The following is a 6734-nucleotide window of genomic DNA, read 5'->3' on the forward strand; positions in this document are numbered from 1 at the left end:
AGGATCGCTTGTGGAGTCAAGGTTGGCGGATACAGAGGTGGGGAATCCAGGAGGAGGAGGTCTCCCTGGATGGAAGGATAAATCTGTGGAGGAGCCAGTCGGGAAGCCCCATCCAATTGACTGGAAGTCTACCGCTAGAACTAGGGAGTCTGGCTGGCCATTTAGCCAATGCACCCATGGCTTAACCCAGGGGGCAGATTCTGGGCTAAGTCCTGCCAAACTGTGATGTAGGGTTCTTGGTCCGGGTGTTCTCTTGGGCTGGCCTGAAAAACAATATCCCTCAAGTCAAGAATTATGGTTAGGTCAAATATCCCCTCAGGCGGCCATTCTACATTAAAGGTAGGCCATTCTGAGGTGCAGAAAGTCTGCCATGGTCCCTTTCGGACCACAATGGACAGGTTGTGGACCCTGGGTTTAATTTTAGTCTAATGGTCGATAGTTAGTCTAAGGGGGGTGGCTATCATCTGTTCTATTGTCAGTCAGAAAGTCAGATACAGAGACAAGAATATGAAAGCAACACTTAACAGACAAACATGCCCACGCTTGTGGCACCACAAAAAACGAGAGTGTTTCAGACTGCAGTGCGGTCCGACAAGCAGAGCACCAAATCAGGAGGACCCGATCAAACAGATTGGGGTCTTCTTCAAAGGAGACCACCAAGTATCCTTAGTTCTCCGTTCTTCCCTGGGCATCCCCCAGGGCGGCATCTTGTGGTCCTTTAGGCAGGTCTACCAACCACTGCCCAATTGTTCTCAGGAAAGGTTGGGCAGCGGCAAACCAAAAGTGAACCAGAATCAGACATCAGAGGACACCCAACAGATAGAGAAGACAGAGTAGGCACCTTTCTTACCTCCAAGGTCGAGATCATGGATGGGGGTGGGGTGGGGCGACTGCTGGATCTCCCAAATGTCGGATCACCCCACTCGAATCTCGGGGTGTAATGATTGTTCCACAAACCACAGAAATCGACACTTGATGCAAAACAGCAAGAGGTTTTTTATTCCACCCGGCTGGGGCTCAACTTGTACCACACAAAGGAGGAGAGAGTGAGCCCCGAGCCCTAGATCATATGAGTTTATAAAGACAGAAACCACGAGCGAGTTCATGTTCTCAGGCTTTTCTGGGACCTATGGCAACTGAAAAATTTCCAACTTAACATAGTGATATGTTCAATATCTGTACAACAGTGAGATTGGTAGTGTGGGAAGCTCTCTTTGTGGGGCTAGAGTCAGAGCCAGCTGACAAGCCCAGAGTTAGTACCTTAGAGGAGGAGTGTGGATCAAAGAAAAGCTAGCTAATGGGGTTAAAAGGGGAGACAGAGATACAGGATAGGTGCCAGGAGGGCAGATTTGGTTAATACTGAATGCACCCTTAGTTTATTCTTTAACAATATAGGTATCCAATTAAAAGTGGAGACAATGGCAGAAGACTTCTATATCTTGTATAAGGGGCAAGAGACTTACTTTCCTTAATCCTCCAGGTATTTGGTAGCCACACCTGCCATCCAGCCTTCAGGGTCTAGAGTAAAGGCACCTGGGCCCAAGTCTGTTGTTATTTAGATAGAGACATTCACTACCAAGGCCAAAACATCTTGTAGGTGCCAAGCTATGGATTTAAAGACAAAATGGATCTTTTTGAACTCCCTCACCTTTAGTCAAAATGAAATAAACTCCTTTTCATGGATCCTGATGGTGCAGCCCAAGAGAGAACTTTACCACAAACTTAGGACCCTTGACTTTGTTGTAACTTCCCCAGTTCCTCCCTGATAGTTTCTATTTCTATTTTTTTTTTAATTTAGGAGAATGTAGTAACTGATCTTTTATCATTAAGAATAATTGTTAGAAATTGAGACAATTTCTCAGTGTTTAAACACTTAACCTAGCATGCAAGAAGTTTTGCTTTCCATTATCTGGTTGCATAGATGTTTTTGCCTTTCTTTGTATTCATTTAACGTGTACTTTGGTTTATTAAGGAGCCAACCCATGCCAGTTTATTCATCTGATGAAAGGTATTTGGGTTGTTCCTAGTTAGGAGATTATTACAAATAAATTTAACATGTATACATGTTCAGGTTCTGTAGAAATATGTTTCCATTATTCTTAGATAAATGTTCATATAAGTTCAGTTTCTGGACTATACATCATGCCACTATCCTTAGGTTTTTACAAACTGCCAATATATTCTAAAATGTCTTAGCTATTTTATATTCTCACCAAAGGATGCTCATATTCTATTATTCTCTTCATACTGTCCAATATTTGGCATTAGCAAGTTTATATTTTATTTCATCTGTTGAAATGCCGTTTCACTCATTTTTATTCTTTGTTGTTGTCATTGTTCAGATCATATTATAATTACAACCTTTCATTCTTCCTTTTCTTCCCTTCAAAGTCTCCTGTACGTACTTTCCATTCTCCCTCAAAACCATGGTCTCTCTTTTTTTTTTTTTCACTGTTACTGTATGTGCAAACACACAAATATTTGTATATGTATATACACACACAAACACAAAACCTGTTCAGTCCTTATTATGTTACTTTTATATATGTTTTCAAGGCTGACTTATTTGCATTGAACAACCAATTGGTATTTTCTTTACTGGGGATAAACATTTCTCTTGTTCTCAATTTTCTTAGTTTACTAAAGTTCTTTGTGTAGAGTTCTGGGTAGTTGGCATCTTTTCTAGTACCAGGCATAATTTCTCTTTGTTGCGTTTGAGAGCTGTTTATTACTGCCAAGGTATTTGTGCCTGTTGGGAAATATTCAGTCACACTGTGAACTCTGAATTAGCATTTACATTAGTTAAATAAAAGTAACTTAGGTCAGGAGGCTGAGTTAGCTACTAGTTGACAGAAAGTAATCATAAAGCATCAGAGGGCATCTGGAAGAGATAGAGAGATGCACTCAAAATAGTAGGGAGTGATTTTGAGTGGTATGGTTTCTTGTTTTCTTTGGCAGATTAGAAGGATGTGTTTTGGGGGAGTTATTATTAAGGAGGAAGTTTAGCTAGTTGCTGTTTAGCCTTTTGGAGCTAGGAGGTTTTCACCCCAGCCTTTAATCTTGAGTCTTACTTATAAATAGAACAGAAATTTACTTAAAGCTGTTAGCAGCAGTTACAGAGTAGGTACCTATAGAAACAGAATTCCTGCTAGGCTGCAGCCTGAGCAGCCAGGCAGTAGTCAGAGATATAGGCTGGCATCTATGGTGTAGCAATTGCTGGCTGAAATGGCAGTAGATGAGGCACAGACATTATGCCAAAAATAAAACATCATGTGCCACTACTGAACTTTTAAGGTTATTGTGGAAGGAATGGTTGTATTTGTGGTTAAAGCTGGGTGAGATTCTTGGTTTCTTACTTTGGAAGCTTATACCACACAGGAAGTAGCATTCAGTTCCAGCTGAGTGTCCTCTAGGTTCTGCATTAGCAAATTACCATCCATGTAAGGGCGACAACCCAATGCAACAACAATACACTGATACACTGTAATGTAATTGTCTTAGACAATCCTGACCAACAACTCAAGAGGGTTTCTCATGCATGGTGTTGAAGGTTTTTTTTAGATAGATGGTCTTTGACTCTTGGAGGAAACATAGTCCACATTGCCTTTTCTCTGTCTCTCTGCCCCCTCTCTCTCTCTCTCTCTCTCTCTCTCTCTCTCTCTCTCTCTCTCTGTGTGTGTGTGTGTGTGTGTGTGTGTGTGTGTGTGTGTGTTTATTTTCCATTTAAGGTAGTTAATATTTTAATTCCTTATGACTCATCCAAACATTTTTAGTGCTATTTTTGCCTTCCTCTCTTCTCTATTAATGTCCCTCACCCCTCCATAGTTAGAGTTCACCTTTTCCCATTTTGATGGGAAATGATCTGCTAATTTGTACCCTGTTTTTTTCCTTTTCTGTTGCTTTCCCACATCTCTCCACTTTAGTAATTGTCCCTTTTTTACTTTCCTGGTTCCTGAAATTACTCCTGAATATATGCTCCCATCTGAAGATTTGGAGCTAATAGCATCCAATGACAGAACATGTAAAATTTGATTTTCTGGGTCTAGATTATCTCATTCAATAAGATTCTTTTGAGTTTTATTCATTTTATTCATTATTACAAAAAACTTGGAACACTTCATGAATTTGTGTCCCATCCTTTCTTAAGGCAATGCTGATCTTTTCTGCATTGTTATAATTTTAGTGTATATGTTGCCAAAGTGAGCACCATGTACTTTTTTTCATCTATTGAGTGGTTTGCTAATGCTTTGTTAAATAAATATTTTACATATGTATTCATAAATTCATTTATAACTGTGATGGTATATTTGTTTGGATTAAGTGATGCTCAGTGAGATAAACATTTGATGTGTGTCTGTGAGAATATTTCCAGAAGACCTTAACCTTTGGATTATTGAACTACGAAAAGCAAATAGTCATCTCCAGTGTTTGTGAACATCATCTAATCTGTTGTGGGTTTAAGCAGGAAAAAAGCAAAACAAATAATTCACCCTCTTTTTGTGGTTGGATATCTTTTCTGTCCTATTCTCAGTCAGTGATATTTAGGTTTCTGATTTGAAGTTAGTTTGATTTATAGTACTGATTTTCCTAGCCCACCAAGTTTCCAGATAACTTACCTTAAAAATTACCTGGACAGTAATTTGAGTTCATTTCTATCACATGTGCAAGTCCTGTCTCTCTCTCATTCTCTTTCTGTGACTGTCTATTTGTTTCTCTCTCCCCTATCTGTTTCTCTGGAGAAATAAAAAGAAACTCTTACCTTTGTACTGTTTGTACTCTTGTTCTCAGGTTAATTCTGTTTCTTCTTCATCTTCTTCCTAATTGTTCTTGCATTTTTCAATTTACACAAATCAGACAATCAGAGTAATACTGATTTAATGAGAAGGACCAAGAAGGGTTCTGTCTTGTTTTTCCAAGACAGACTTTACAGACTTGGTGATAGTTTGTTGTTTTTCCTACATTCCTCTCAACAGAGCTTTGATCATTTATTTAAAGCTCTTCTTTTTCTGAATATATTTGCTACAATCAGTTTTCCCAACAGCAAAGTTTTAGATGTATTGCATAAATATTGATTTATTGTATTCCATTTTCACTTAGTTTGATAGTGTTATATTGTTCTTGAGACTTCTTCTATGAACCATGAACTATTCAGAGAATGTTGTTTGTTTTCCAAATGTTTGAAGATTTCCCTGTTTTACTTCTGTAAATGTTTTTCAAGTTTATTGTATTTGATGTTATTAATTTCATTCTATTTGATTTCAAGTCTTTTTAATTTCTTGAAGCATTTCCTGTTACCAAGCTACCAAGCTTGATCTTTTTTCATATGGCCAATCTTGGTATTTCTAATGTAGGGCTTAGAAGATAATGTGTATTTAATCTTATTAAATGGTGAAGTTCATGAATATTGTCCAGGAAATTTGAATAGTATTAAACTCATGCTTGCTAATTCTTTTTTATTTATGAATTATTTTTAGAGAAAATTATTGAGGTGTCCCACTAGAGTCATATATTTTTCTATTTCTCTTTTCAGTTTGATCAGTTTTAATTTCACAAAATTTACTGCTGTAGTATTTGGTTTATCAAGGAAACTAGATCTGATTATAGTAACAAATCAGTTTATCAACAATTATGCATGGTACTTCTCAGTCTAGAATTTTCCTTACTCCAAAAATAATTTTATCACATATTGATATAATCATAGCTTCCATTTATTGGATTGATGTATAATTGGTTTATCTTGTCCCAGTTTTGATTCATGTAAAACAAAAGCACATACATTTGTAGTGGCGCTTTATTTTAGTTTTCAATCTAACTGACGATCTCTTTTCTAATTGTATATCTTATTATTTGTGTTCAATGTAGTTGTGCTCAGCTAAGAGCTTATGCTTAATTTTATATTTCATTGGCAGTATCATCATTCAGTGTTTTTTTTTCCATTTTAAGATTCTCTGCCATAGATATTTTATTTCATTGATGTTTTGAAGTCTGTGATTTTAAGTTTATCATTTTGTATATCATCTTAGTGGCTCTAGATATTATATTACAAACTCACAAATCATCACAGTCTATTTAGATCATCCTGTCTACCTGCTAAGCACAGAATTACTTCCTGTAAAACACTCTTTATGTAAGTATAGAGTTATAGCAGGCAATATTGTATTTTTGCTTTAAATTTCAAAAGTAAGAAATTCAGAGGACAAAGAAACTAATATTTTAATGAACAATTTAATTTTTCCCATTTGTTTTTCTTATTTCTGAATTTTAAGTCTCATTTTGAAATACTGTGTCATTTATATTTAAATAACTTTCTTAAGCTTTTGAGCCAGGTCTGCTAACAACGCATTCTCTTAGTTACCCTCATCTAAGAATGTCTAAACTCCCATGTATTTTCCCTGTGGAATTCCAAGATGACAGTTTTATATGGAATATAATGCTGCTTTTTCAATTTCTTTTTCTTTTTGCTATGATTTATATTATCTCTTTACTCAAATTTGTGCTATTTTTATCCTATAAGATGCTATTTTCTTCTTGTTATTTTTAAGATGTCTTCATTTATATTTAGAATTGACCTCATTTAGATTTATAGTCGATAGGTACTTCTTTGATGCTGTAACTTTAACTTAATATGTCCTACCAAATTGGGAATGTTTTCCTGTCTTTATTTTAGCTATTGTTTCAATTACTTCCTCTTTTCTTCTTTTGTTATTCTTATGGTAAGACTATTTGATTGTTTT

The 6734-nt window shown here is 36.4% G+C and overlaps 1 non-coding gene across 1 annotated transcript; it reads right to left on the minus strand.

Annotated features, from left to right (window-relative positions):
* Window positions 1-4101: 4101 nt before the first annotated feature.
* Window positions 4102-4207, minus strand: LOC127213818 (U6 spliceosomal RNA). Its single transcript, XR_007833672.1, has one exon. It is a non-coding gene; the product is annotated as a U6 spliceosomal RNA (small nuclear RNA).
* Between the last annotated feature and the right edge of the window lie 2527 nt (window positions 4208-6734).

Source organism: Phodopus roborovskii, unplaced genomic scaffold (genome assembly GCF_943737965.1).
Source record: "Phodopus roborovskii unplaced genomic scaffold, PHOROB, whole genome shotgun sequence".
Lineage (NCBI taxonomy): Eukaryota > Metazoa > Chordata > Mammalia > Rodentia > Cricetidae > Phodopus > Phodopus roborovskii.